This window comes from Podarcis vaucheri, assembly GCF_965113315.1.
Source record: "Podarcis vaucheri genome assembly, chromosome: 3".
NCBI classification, from domain to species: Eukaryota; Metazoa; Chordata; class Lepidosauria; order Squamata; family Lacertidae; genus Podarcis; species Podarcis vaucheri.
The window spans coordinates 72,460,472-72,475,132 of NC_138761.1; the positions used below are offsets into that span (position 1 = coordinate 72,460,472).

The 14,661-nt window shown below is 43.0% G+C and overlaps 1 long non-coding RNA gene across 1 annotated transcript; it reads right to left on the bottom strand.

Annotated features, from left to right (window-relative positions):
- Positions 1 to 6,871: 6,871 nt before the first annotated feature.
- Positions 6,872 to 14,628, bottom strand: LOC309529092. Its single transcript, XR_014218070.1, has 3 exons — positions 14,527 to 14,628; positions 10,061 to 10,148; positions 6,872 to 9,468 (listed from the first exon to the last, which is right to left on the bottom strand). It is a non-coding gene; the product is annotated as an uncharacterized lncRNA (long non-coding RNA).
- Positions 14,629 to 14,661: the final 33 nt, after the last annotated feature.

A 14,661-nucleotide genomic window follows, 5' to 3' on the forward strand; every position in this document is an offset into this window, starting at 1 on the left:
AAACAAACCTCTTACTTATGTATCTTAAGTATGCATGCAAACTCAGTGAGAGAGGTGTGAGCTTGCTTTTGGTGGGTAATCTCATTTATTTTAAACAATATTATCTTATTTGAGATAAACAAATCACCACATCAACACAAATAAGTCTTTCTTCTGATCTTGCATATTTCTCAGAGTTTAAAATCCCTGTTCACAATGCCATGCCATGGAGAACTGTAGAAGAATAGCTAACACTCTTGAAGAGAGGCATGGATAGTGTTTCTGGTTGTATATCAAAAGAAGAAGAAGAAGATACTATACTATACAGGCTCTCCTGTTTTGCATACAGTGGTACATCTGGTTGCGAACGGGATCCATTCCGGAGTCCCGTTTGCAACATGAGCAGAATGCAACCCGCGTCTGCGCCGGTCGTGATTCGCCGCTTCTGCGCATGCGTGTGACGTCATTTTGCGCATCTGCGCATGCGCGAGTGGCGAAACCTGGAAGTAACCCTTTCTGGTACTTCTAGGTCGCTGCGGGACGCAACCTGAAAAAATGTATCATGAAGCAAATGCAACACGAGCTATGACTGTACATTCAAAGAACGCTCAACCATGCATGGGCCATTTTTGGACCCAGAAGAGGGCATGACAGGGGTGTAACAGGACGTAACGGAGGTGTGGAGAGCTTATGTGTGCTCTTCCAACACGCATGAAGACTGGAACACAACGCCTGCGCAAATCGGCGCACTGAAATGTTTAAATGTTTCTTTGATTGTTCTTGAATCTTCCCACCACACTCACCATCCTTTCCTGCCACACCAGTGTGGAGTGCTACACACTTTAAAACCACTGTTGCAATACCTACCGTACTCATGCCAACTAGTCTGGTTCGCACATTACACTGAACTCAGATACCAGTTGTCTCTACACACAGACAAGTGTTTGTATGAAAGGCATTTGATTTGTGCAGCTCAACTATTTGTACACACAGGTACAAAGGGTGTACATACCCTTTGAATGTAATGTGTGATTGCCACTTCATGGCATTCAACTCACATATATATGCATAGTGCTCTTTCAGGCAATGAGTGGCCATGATTGGATCATGCAAAGAGGAGCTCTACCCATGTAAATGGGTTGGAGCCTAGATCTATCTCACATCTTCACTTCAGAATCAATCTTGATATACTGTTATATTTACAGGGCAACTACCTGATCTGATGAGGATATTTATAATTAGCCGTATTGTGTGAGGGTTGCATTTTTCTCTTTTCCATTTCTTTTCAACTAATTTATATTATTCTTGATAATTTTATTATTATTATTCACAGGTGTTGCTACTTCTGATTTATGCCATTATTTTAAATAAATTAGTCTGAACATTGGAAATATTTTTATTCAGCTCAAAAGTTGTGGCTGAAGAGCATAAACTAAAATGATCCAAAAATAATATTAATCTTTAAATGAAGTAGAGACTCTATTAAACTACAATGCAGGCTTTATTTGAGCAAATTATCCACTTGTGTGTACTTCTTTTAATTCAGAAAAAGTCAGAGAACGTGAAATGTCAAGAACCTAGCAAATATTTACAGCTCTGTATGAAAATGATACAGAAGTTCCAATAGCATAAGTAAAGGGTTGCAGAGCAGTGCAGGTAACTTTCAACAAAACCATTTCTTGGAAAGCTCTTCTGTTAATGGATTGTTGGGTTTTTCTCCCTTAGTTAACTTAAGTGAGATTCTTTGCACGAACAAGAGCTCCCCCTCAAGGAGTAAAGTGAAAAGTTCACTTTCCCAATTGGAGATTACAAACCTAGCTTAGGTTTATCAAAGTGTCAGGGTGGTCTTAACACATGCTACAAAAGGAAAAACCTCCATGTTGTGTTCCAATGTGCAACAAGGACTTTCTGTGTATCACTGCAGACACCCTAACTCAGTGATGGTGAACATTTTAGAGACTGGGTGCCCAAACTGCAACCCAAAACCCACTTGTATATTGCAAAGTGCCAACACGGTAATTTAACCCGTGTATCTCATTTTTTTCTGTGTGTTTCACGTTTCTTCTTTATGACTGCTGTTGTAATAAATAATCCTTCATAAAAGTTATTGCATTACATTCTTCATTAGTGAAATATACTCAGAGTCGCAAAGTGATTTCATGCTCTTTATTCAGCTCATCGCGGTGAGGAGGAATGAAAGTCCCCTCAAAGTATCTGCTTTATACACATTATTTACACAATGGGCTGCACATGATTGGTTAATTCTGGAATTCTACTGTAAGCCAATCAGGTTGTGGATTCACTTATATCTGGAGCATGATTGGGTGGTTCCTGCCAACCAATCATACTGCTGCATTGTTCTGGGACCAATCAGACTGCTGCATTCTGAATCCTAGTGTTCTAGGACTAATCATACTGCTGCAATTTGGATCCTATTGTTCTAGGACCAATCAGACTGCTGCAGTTTGGATCCTATTCACAACAATTAGATTATCTTTCCACTGATATATAATTTTATAGTATAACTCAGTGCTTTTTTTCCTAAAAAAATGTTTAGGGGTACTCTCATTTTGACTCAAGAAAATCACTACCGGGGGGAAATAAATACAGTTCAAATAGGGAGAAATAAATAACAGTCAATTTCTTCTCCCGTTAAATTCACAAAATGTTTAGGGGTAAGTGTCCCCCTGCATCCCCACAGGAAAAAAAGCACTGGTATTACTCCAAAACAAAGTGGTGTTATGAGCCATCAGACCTCGGAAATATATTTTTTCCAGAAGGTTCAACAATTTTGGCCACTAGTGTACACTGGAGGGCTGTACTAAGAGCCACCCTCTCCCAATTTTTAATATGAGATAATAATGATTGTCTGTATGCACATACAAATAAATATAAATAAATAAACCCAGCCAGATAGGCGGGGTTTATTATTTTATTATTATTATTATTATTTGCCCTTTCTTCGGCTGCCGTTTGATCGCAGCCTCCACGGAATGAATTTCTCTGTTGGCTTCCGCGGGAAAGCCCAGTGAACATGTAAACTCAGCAGCCCCTTCTTAGGTTGCCGTCTGAAATATACGACATAACACCGTCTTTATATGCTTTCTGACCTGGAAGTTAAGCCCTGCTGAACTCAAGGTGGCTTACTCCCAAGTAGGAAAAACAGACCAGCAGGAGGCCCTGGTACATCAAAAGTCAGTGCCTGCTCAGCCCCTCGCTTGCTCGCTCGCCAGGCCCTGGTGTTGCAGGCTTTGGATGGCATGCGCGAGCCCTCTCCTCCTCCTCCTTCCACCCCCAGCACGGAAGCTATGGCTCTGCTGGAGCGATGGTGCGTGTGCCCACAGTGAGGGCTCTGAGTGCCCTCTCTGGCATGCGTGCCATAGGTTCACTACCACTGACCTAATTTGTTTGCAGCACAATTCCCCCCCCCCCTTCTCTTCCTGGAATCATTCATGCTTGTCCTCAAAATGCTCTTTAAATCTAGATTGTTTTTAGATCCTACTGTCCACAAGGGTGGTTGTGGTTACTTGATATAAGTTTTAAAATCCTCCCCTTTATTAGTTAATCCCTACCTTTGTCTCCCTGCACATGCTAAAAGTTAATGATGAAGGAAGTGATGATTGTGCTCTTGGTAGACGCCCCCCCCCCCCAATGTCATTGGGAAGGTCTGGATACACAAACACATATTTCTGGAACTGCCTGCATCTGTTTTAAAATGGGCACACTCTGGGTTAATGCATAATCAATCTCCTTTGAGCTTTAATTTTCTGAATGAAACTACTTTCTCAGGAAGACTTCTAAGGCCAAAAAAATGCAATAAGTCTAACTAGTGTGTGGACTACATGGAAAAAACCCAAGTATTCAGTCCACATTGATCCTAAAATAAAATGTTGTGTATACACATCCTATACAGGCTTACATTCAATGGAATGTGTCTTTTCTAATTTACTTACATCTCAGTCCTGCCCATGTTTAATCTAAAGCAAGTTCTACAATGGAGCTTACTCATATGCTAGTGGACAGATGATCACGTCCGTAATTCCCGTTCACATCAATGGGGAAAGCAGCTTTATAATGTGGAAGCTCTTATTTATTTACAGCATCTATATACCCTTCCCTTTAGCCAAAAAGACTGTCAGAATGGCTTGCAAAAATGGCTGTCAGTTCTAAGGCAGTTCCTGCCCACAGATTCACAAGCTACAAGCACATGACACACAAGGAAAAAAAGAAAGGGAGGAAGAAGGGAAAAGCGAGCCCAAACACTAGTTCTTAAAGTTAGTTTTTAACATCACAACCAGAATCAGTGGAGGTTCTGGTTGTCTTGCTATCTGGATGAAAAGCAGGATTTCCCCCCCCCCTTGTCAATGGGGAAGGGGTTTTCTTTGGATTCAGGTAGTCAATAAATGAAACACCAGTTTGATTTTTAATAATGCTTATTTTGCTAGATGAGAACAGAAGCACCAGCATTAGAGAAGCTGGCATCTTATGGCCCATTGAGTTGCTGGCAAATTCCTTCCCAAACAGCAGCGCATCCTCCTACCCCTCCAGTCAAAGTTGCTGTTGGAATCTCCCTACTCCTGTGCTAACTTCATGCACTTCCCTAGGCAGCTATTCAATGTCTTATGTTGATGGCCTGTAAGGGAAGCCTACCACCCTTATTCGCATGGTGTGGTCCTACCCCTTTGCATGACATCATCCATTTCTACACACAGTTAATTCTTTATGTAAGATGCAGCCTAGAAGTATTTTATTATTAGCTAAGCAATTTCAGGTTACTTATACAAGGCTAACATAAAACACGAGAGAAATACTGTAGATGCCACCCTCTCCTTGTGATACAGTACAATACAGTGGTCCCTCGCAAGACGAAAAGAATCCGTTCTGTGATTCTCTTCGTCTAGCGGTTTTTTCGTCTTGCGAAGCAAGCCCATTGACGGATTAGCGGATTAGCGCTATTAGTGCTATTAGTGGCTTTTAGCCGCTTATCTGCTGATCGGATCAGCTGATAAGCGGTTTAGCAGCTTAGAAAAAGGGGGGGAAGGGAAAAAAACCAGCAGGAACTCGCAAGACATTGTTGTCTTGCGAAGCAAGCCCATAGCGAGTCTAGCGAGTTTTCTGTCTTGCGAGGCATTCGTCTTGCGGGGCACCACTGTACTTTCCCATGCATTTTCCATTACACAGACCCTCCGCTGAAGCAAAGGAGATTAGAGCTGGTGATTACATCCAGGCCAGGAGGCCAGGGCAGCTTTTGGTGCCACCTTGTTTTCCCCACAAACAGCTGACTTGGTGACAAATAAAATAATTACAGGACAGTTACCCTCCTCTCTCCCCAACGTCAATGGCAGCAAGCTTATGCTTCTATAAGAAACTGCTGAATTAGGGTAGCATGTATACTCCCTAATGATGTGTTTGCAGTAATGTGGCTACAATCCTATGTGGTATTTCTTTGGGGAATAGTGCCCAGTGAATATAGAATTGTTCCACCGGATTGTACTGAATATGTTGTATGACACCTGGGGTGGAACTAGTACTGAGCACTAGCTGCAAAGTAAATGAAAGTGCAATGATTTTTCTGAAAACAATGAAAATGACCGGGGATATTACATACACTTTTATCAATATACATAAGGTCCAATAAAAAATAATCAGTCTTGCTGCTTTTGCATCTTTTATTCTGGTATCTTTCACGCTATTTTTCATTCTGCACACAAAGGTCTGTTCTGCATTAGATCAATGCTTTACTGCCAAGTTTTTAATGCAAGCTCTGAGTCTTAAAGACGAATACTTTTCTTGGCATAACATAAGGGTGTGTGTAACCACCAAATCCAAACTAACCTACCACCTCAAATGCCCTGGTGGCCTCCTGTTAAACTGACAGTGGGCGAAAAAAAGAAAGAGACAGTTCACCTCCTTGATAAAGAGTAAACTGAAAACCATATGTTCAAATTCCATCTCCCAATCCATATTCCGAACTGCACTATTGGCAGTACTTTGATCTGATGAATAAATTATTTTTAATTTATCTAAGTGAGATGGTCTGTGCATCCCTATCATTTTCCATTCTGTGTGCAAAACAGAGAGCAATTGCCACATGCTTGTAAATTGGGTTTTGTCAGTAAAATATGCTTGTTTGATACTGGAGGCATTTGCATTTTATATACTTCAATTGCCATCTGCTAATGGTAATTTAATCATTCAATAAATAAAACCAAAGAGAGCAAACATTAATGAAGAAGATGGGAGAAATTCTTAATGGGATAATTTTTTTATTTATTTTTAGAAACCACAACTGCAGCTGGTAATAAAAATTAAAAAGGATAATCAATTAAAACAAGATGACAATATTAAAAGCGGTTATATTTCCGACATATCAGCTGACTAGAGAGGCCTGGAATTCCCAAAATACAAGTCATTATTTAGCAGAGAAAAGCATATTCAGTTACATGCTGTGGGGGAAGTGCTCTGCCTCCACACTTGGGGGGTATACCAGTTGCTAGAAACCACAGAGAGAGAGAGAGAGAGAGAGAGAGAGAGAGAGAGAGAGAGAGAGCGCCCTTTTGTTCAGGTCCTGACTGCAGGTTTCCCGAAAACACCTGGTAGGAACAGGGTGCTGGACTAGATGGGCTACTGTTCTGATCTTACATTCTGAACTTCTGAACTGAAAGTTGGACTGTGTGGAAAGAAACTGCCTCTCAAGGGACATTTCCAAGAAAGAAACAGGGTTCACAAGAAAGAACAAGCATCTCCACCTTCTACCATGTTCTTATTATCTTATCTAAAAACAGAGCTGGGATCTAATGCCTGCCTACTGAGTATCTAACTCTTCCTGTCTCAGTAAGCTGCACCCGAAGTTTCATTTTGCCATGTGAGGCCCATGTCATCTCACAGCAGTCATCTCACAGGTTTGCAACAAATCTCAGGTAGCAAGTTGCCTGTTTGCTATTCTGGACGAGTCACCAAACGCTAGAGGTTTTCAGCCCCACATCCATTATTGAACTTTCTAAATAAGGGAATAAATACCAAATGCTGCTGTTCATGGCAGAACACCCTTGTTCAGTGACCTTTTAAAAAATTCTCAGCATAACCACTTTACAGTGTTAAAAAAAAGAAGTTTGTTTTGCTGTAATGGAAGTTCGTCAAGTCTATTTGAGTTAATAATGCAATGCCATAATTTGATAGGGAGGAATAGAAAATATGGAGATTGCTTTAATTGACTTAGTTGTACTGCAGGACTTGGCTAATGTGCTTTATTCAGGAATAAGAAGTGCTATTTCCTTAGCCCCAGTCCCCACAAAGAGGTGTCGGGTCAACTTGTAAGTGCTGCTTTTTCAGAGGTGTTGTTTTTCTGTTTTCAACACAGACTCAGGAAGTGCAGTTTCCTTAGAAAGAAGGAAAGCAAAACATCTTTGTGTGTTTCAAGGGCATATGGCTTTGAAGAGGAACAGGTTGTGCATCTAGCAAACCTCCAGCCCACGCAGTCAACTTGCAACCAGAATTACATCATGCACTCATTGCCCAACTGTCCCCTCCTTGCAGCATCCAAAGCTTCATAAACTGGGAAATATTTCCCACACTATAAGGCCCAAACTAGACATGATGTTATTTACCAGAATGCTATTAACATGCATATGAATATTTGTATTATGCAATATACAGCAGCTGCCATTGGAGGCCTCTATGAGAATGGCTTGACTCCAACTGGTGCTGCTGCCAATTGATTGGCTTGAAAGAGAGAAAGCAGAGTCAGATGACTTTATTTCCCCACAGGACCTTGGCAGGGGCTGACAGTTTCCCCCCGTGAATATGCTAGACTACAGCCTCTCTCTTTCTGTCATACAGATCAACAGAGAGCATGGCTGTGCATCCCATTGGATTAATTAGGGTCAGGGAAAGACTGCAGCATGGATAAACACCTGGTGAAAGACACAGTCTATGTATACAATGCCAGCATAAAACACAGAGAGGTTACTGTCTTCCACTGCATTTCAACTTGCAGACGGGCATCCTTGTACACATCAGTACAGTTGGATGTGCTTCCAAGTTGCCTGCTGTCTGCCCATACCAGTAGGTAGAGGCTGTGGATGTCTTCACATGGCTTGAAAAGGATGTTGGAATAGCAAAATGATAACAGAATGTAACAAAATGAATCTACTCCTCCGTAACTGGATCATGTCCAAACAACCTCATCCAGTCAGGTGGAAATCTAAACAATGGATTACTAGCATTACCCAGATCCAAAAGATTCTTGCCCAAAGCACATCAATTCAGGAAAGCATCAGTCAGAAAAATATGGTACAGAGGAGTAAGATTTTTCTCTTATAATGTCATGGAGGGCCACTTCTCACTCAGGCACTAAATCTGATCTACACCACTTCAGACTGCATGTGGGATTTCACGTTTGAATATTTTTCTATACTAAACAAAATAGAAGAAAAATATATCTGCAAATAGAAAACTGCATGTCAATGAGAAGAGTGCTAGACTAGTTTTCTATGTGCTGCATTCAATCAGGTAAGGTCCACCTACATTCCAGACAGAGAATTACCACCCCAGTGAGATCAGTGACCATAAAGGCACAGAAGCTATTATTCATTACAAATGTTCTGCACTGTTTGGGCTGAAGCTTGAATACTATGTGCAATCACAAGAACACAGCATCCTTTAAGAAGGACATTGACAAACTGGAACATGTCCAGAGGATAATGTCTAGGATAGTGAGGGGTCTGTAAACCATGTCCTCTGAAGAATGGTTGAAAGAGCTGGGTAGCCTAAAGAAGACAAATGTCAAAAGGATGCGCAATGGCAGTCTTCAAGTGTCAAAAGGGATGTCACGCACAAGACATAGCAGGCTTGGTCTCTGTTGCTCAGAGGGCCAGACTAAGAATAAGTTGGTAGAAAAAGCGCAGGGTAGCAGATTTAGGCTAAACATAAGAAGGACCTGCCTAACAGTATGAGCTGTTTGACAGTGGAAGATGTTGCCTCCGCAAGTGGAGGGCTCTCCTTTGCTGGAGGAATTTAAGAAGAGGCATGTCAGAAACACTGTAGTTGCATAAAGCATCCTATGTTGCAGGTCAGGCATGCAGCAGAGAGTTGGACTAGATGAATTCTAAGGTGTGTTCCAACCTCATAATTCAAAGAAATCTTGTTGCATTAAGAAGGAACAGTTGAATCAGCTCAAAATAAGGTTCCTTTTGTATACCAATATGGAAAGGAGTACCCTGAAAGAAGCCAACATTTATTTTGCTTCAATTTGCTAAAATTTTCTTTTTGTGTGCTGCGTTTTCCCTGCTGTGCTCTCACAGCTTAAAGATTTGCCAGAGGCAGATGTTGACCAATATCAGACCGTAGGCTGCAGTAATAACCGCACTTACCTGGGAATAAGCCTGTGGCAATCACACAGGGTCCCCAGACATTTGACGGTCTATTGATCTCTGTGCACCACTGTGCTTGCTTCCCCGCTGCCACCAATCCATTACTCTCAGGTACATACTGAGTCCAGACAGTTGTTAAAATTAAACCAAATAAACAAATTTATTTTATAAGCATTAACTAGTTTATGGTTTCTCAGATAATTTTCTTGTCAGTTTCTTAACCTTCGTTTCTTTACCGGCCTATATCTTCCTAATACCTTCTGACTGATTATCTCAACTGTTTGACTGACTCCTCTTAACAGATTCTCCACTCTCTCACATCAGACTAGCCCAACCCACAGACTTATCCTCCCTCTCTCTTCTCTAACTCCAGACTGACTTCTTAACAACTCTAACTCTAACTCCTCCCCTTGGGTTCCTATAGGTTGGTCATTTTACAATTAGTTAACCCTTTCCTTATGAACCCAGTATGATGTCACACACCTAGGAGGGCAAACACCACAAAGCCCCATTGAAGTCAGTAGGATTTCCTTCTGATTACACAGGGTTAAGATTAATAACATCAATCTTAACCATTAATCTGAATTGTTAAGATTAATCTATGACTTAAACAAAAAATTATGCCATTTTATTCCATTAGGTATCTGCTAGATTTAGAAAGCACTTAAATTTTCAAAGGTTGGGAAGAAACTACTTGAACAAAAACTGACCTTGTCTTTATATACTTCAAAGGATGAAGAAATTCTTCTTTATTTTCCCCAAAGGCTTCAAGCAAAAACTGCTTTGAGGGTTTTATCCCTACAATTAAGAGGTATATAAATTTTATGAAATAAATGAAATGTGTTAAGTTCTCTTCCCTCATCTTTTTGGAAAAGTTAAAAATAGCATTGCGTTGCCATCTCCTCTCAAAAGATGAATAGTGTGAAGACTTTGGAGCTTGCATTAAATTAGAAACGGAAAACCTTCAGTCCACCAAACCCAACCATTTGGCCTGTGAAGTCATTTCAGGCAGGCCATGCATCCTGCCCTACACCTGACATAAGGTATGGGACAGGTAAAGGTGGGATTGGCGTAAAGGGGATTTTGAAGAGTCTTGCTGCGCATTGATTCCCAAGCACCTGGCAAACAGCTGGCTGCCAGGCAATTGCTGCACAAAGTGCTTCTCAAATGCCCAACAGCTGGGTGTTTGTGGATACTGGAAAACCACTGCACAAAGCACTTTTACCAGGCCTGTGCTCAGCATTTCCTAAGGCTTTGCAAAGCATTTGCATGGTGCTTCCAGCTGGCTGTCAAACATTTGGGAAGCACTGCACAGGGGACTTTGACATGTGTCAATCATCTGGCACCATCATTTTGTCAGATGATTGACTGGTGGGTTGTCCCACCTGTCAAAATTGGCCACTGGGGGTTGGGAGAAGGATAGGAGTCTGGCCTGCCAGGCCAAAAAGACTCTTCTGCAGTTTGACTTCATCCCCAGAACTGCACACCACTGTCATTCAAGACAGACAGATGCCAACAATAAAAGATTAGGAGGCACTATAGCATGGCTAAGGGCAAAATTACATGTTATGAGGTAAACATGGAGTTTCTTCAAGAATGTGTGGCCAAGTTGCTGCTTCCACAGTAGACTGGTACATGAAATGGGGCATGCTGTGGATCTGGGAACCATGTCTGCAGTGACACCCCAACAATCATTCATTCCCTAGCGGGGTCAAGTCAACCTTGGTCTGATTTTCTTCTGGAATGCTTCTGAGGTGTTCTAATCATTTTTATTCATACAAATGGTCAAGTGCCACAATAAAGTTGGTGCAACCTAGTAATAAATAATATAATGATAAAAGGCATATGTGCCCAGGCACAGCTGGACATACAAAATGATAAAAATTAAAAAGTTAAAACAAAAACATGGTATTAAAGCTTTTTACTCTAGATAAAACTTGGCCAGTGCCTGAAAAGGCAGGGTAAAATTGTTTCAGGGGCCAGACTCACTCTCCCAGCCTTGCTCTAATCACAGAAGACCATTATTGTTAATTACTCTTTAGTTGCCATCATGGGCGTAGCTAGGATTGGGGGGGTAGGATGGGGGGGGCAAGATATATGCTAGAGGGACAGAACCAAGCTCTCTGTATTTTTATTTATTTACTGGATGGGGGGAGCTGCCCCCCTCTTAGTTAAGCCAAGGAAAGCTCCCTGTAGACTTCTCTTACTGCTATTTATTTTTACTATGATATCCAATAGAATGTTTGTTTCTCCTATTTGTAAGAATTACAGAATTACACACAAATATTTTTTTAAAAACTCACTACCTGAGGGCTCTTTTAGATATATTCTATAAATCTTTCTTTTAGATACATTATTTTATATACATTCCTAGAATTTAAAAATAAATGTATTATGTCACACTCCTTTATCACTCACTGTAGGTATTTGCATGCTTTTTTTCATTGCACTGTTAAAGATTTGGGGGAAATATTTTGAACAGCTTGAGACAAGCTCTGTAGCTTTAGTTCCTTTCTCAAGTCTTATTAGTATACAACACTCATTTACTCATATGTAAGCCCCACTGCGGGGGACGCGGGTGGCGCTGTGGGTAAAAGCCTCAGCGCCTAGGGCTTGCCGATCGAAAGGTCGGCGGTTCGAATCCCCGCGGCGGGGTGCGCTCCCGCTGCTCGGTCCCAGCGCCTGCCAACCTAGCAGTTCGAAAGCACCCCCGGGTGCAAGTAGATAAATAGGGACCGCTTACCAGCAGGAAGGTAAACGGCGTTCCGTGTGCTGCGCTGGCTCGCCAGATGCAGCTTTGTCACACTGGCCACGTGACCCGGAAGTGTCTCCGGACAGTGCTGGCCCCCGGCCTATAGATGTGAGATGGGCGCACAAACCCCAGAGTCTGTCAAGACTGGCCCGTTCGGGCAGGGGTACCTTTACCTTTACCTAAGCCCCACTGCATTTATTCACAGGTGTGTAAAGTGTGTCACACCAATGCTAAGAATTAGATTGTGTCAGGGTCAATGCCTTTCATTGTAGACATAAATAGCAAAATGATAATAATGAAATAAAAGTAACCTATAGATACCCACATATGCATCCTAGGTGCCATTCAGTCCAGGGTGCCCTGGCGGGCTCGGAAAGACACAATTTTGGCCAGGCCAAACAGTCGAATGGAGCCTGCCCTAAAATGGCTGGCCACACAGCAAGGCAGCCACTTGCTTGAACAACATTGGTGGGTAATTATTTGCAAGGGTTAAGCTGTTGGCACTGTGGGTTAAACCACAGAGCCTAGGGCTTGCCAATCAGAAGGTCGGCGGTTTGAATCCCCGCGACGGGGTGAGCTTCCGTTGCTTGGTCCCAGCTCCTGCCAACCTAGCAGTTCGAAAGCACGTCAAAGTGCAAGTAGATAAATAGGTGCCCCTCTGGCGGGACAGTAAACGTCGTTTCCGTGCACTGCTCTGGTTCTCCAGAAGCGGCTTAGTCATGCTGGCCACATGACCCGGAAGCTGTACGCTGGCTCCCTCGGCCGATAAAGCGAGATGAGCGCCGCAACCCCAGAGTCGTCCACGACTGGACCTAATGGTCAGGGGTCCCTTTACCTTTACCTAAGCTGTTCTTTAGTCAACATGAAACTCATCTAAGGTATCTGTTGCTCACTTCACTCCACAACTATCTTCTTCTTACGTGCCCCAAAGCCAAAGGGTAGGAAGAGAAGAACCCCATGCAACTAAAAGTCGTCCACAATCTCCCATCACCATTGTGAAGCCTTGCAGGGTGCCATCACTCCCTATCACCACCATGAGGCCTCACAGGATGCTGCCCTTACTGCCACCATCTCAGCCCTGCAGGTTGTCGCTGCTACTGCTGACATGTACCACAGTCATGGCAAGTTGTTTCTGCCACTGCTGCTTCTGCTTACTAGCAGGCCTGCTGGCAGTCTAGCAGTCCCAGATTATTTGTACAGTGGTACCTCGGGTTAAGAACTTAATTCATTCTGGAGGTCCGTTCTTAACCTGAAACTGTTCTTAACCTGAAGCACCACTTTAGCTAATGGGGCCTCCTGCTGCCGCTGTGCCACTGCTGCATGATTTCTGTTCTCATCCTGAAGTAAAGTTCATAACTGGAGGTACTATTTCTGGGTTAGTGGAGTTTGTAACCTGAAGTGTATGTGACCTGAAGCGTATGTAACCCGAGGTACCACTGTATTATCTATGACTGATCACTGTACTTTGGATTGTCCTAAATACCACCATTTGGTAAAGGGAAAGGGACCCCTGACCATTAGGTCCAGTCACGGATGACTCTGGGGTTGCAGAGCTCATCTCGCTTTATTGGCCGAGGGAGCTGGCATACAGCTTCCAGAGCAGCGCACGGAAACGCTGTTTACCTTCCTGCCGGAGCGGTACCTATTTATCTACTTGCACTTTGACGTGCTTTCGAACTGCTAGGTGGTCAGGAGCTGGGACCGAGCAATGGGAGCTCACCCCGTTGCAGGGAATCGAACCACCAACCTTCTGATCGGCAAGCCCTAGGCTCTGTGGTTTAACCCACAGCGCCGCCCACAGAGGCGAACAGGGCAATGTCCTGGCAACTGCTACTACTTAGAGGTCTAAAATGGATAAATGACAATATTATCAATCTAAAAAAATTCCTTCCAGTAGCACCTTAAAGACCAACCAAGTTAGTTCTTGGTATGAGCTTTCGTGTGCATGCACACTTCTTCAGATACAAATATTATCAATGGTCACACGTGGCCAAGCCCCAAACCAAAAGTCCTGTTGGGATGCATTTTGGCTTGCCTGCTGATGAAACTGACTGTGTGACGATTGATAATATTGTCATTTATCCATTTTAGACCTCCAAGTAGTAGCAGTTGCCAGTACATTGCCCTGTTCGGCTCTGTATCACGCCATCCTTATTTCAGACATTGTGAAATGTCTATTAGTAAAAGCGAGAGGGGGTTGCGGAAAGGTTTTTTTGGTGGAGGCCTGAGAAGAAAGGAGTAGGGGCGGAGCCAACACTCTCGTGGTCATAGCCCATACAAGCAAGAACAGAGCAGATGCTTCTGCGCACGCGCTCTGCAGAGAGTCTGACCAGAATGGCCTGTACCATTGCGACTCTGCCCGGGGGGGGGAGGGGCTGACCGCTCTACGTTTCCTCCCATTAACCGGAAGCCTTAGCAACTTACAACCCGAAGCACCCACGGGAACGGGGCAACGCGTTACAGAGCGGTTCAAAGCCGAAAGAGAACTTCCGTGACTGCGAAAGGGGGGGCGCTAGATAATTTTGTCTCTCTCACTCCCCCCCCGTTTCAGGGTGGTTC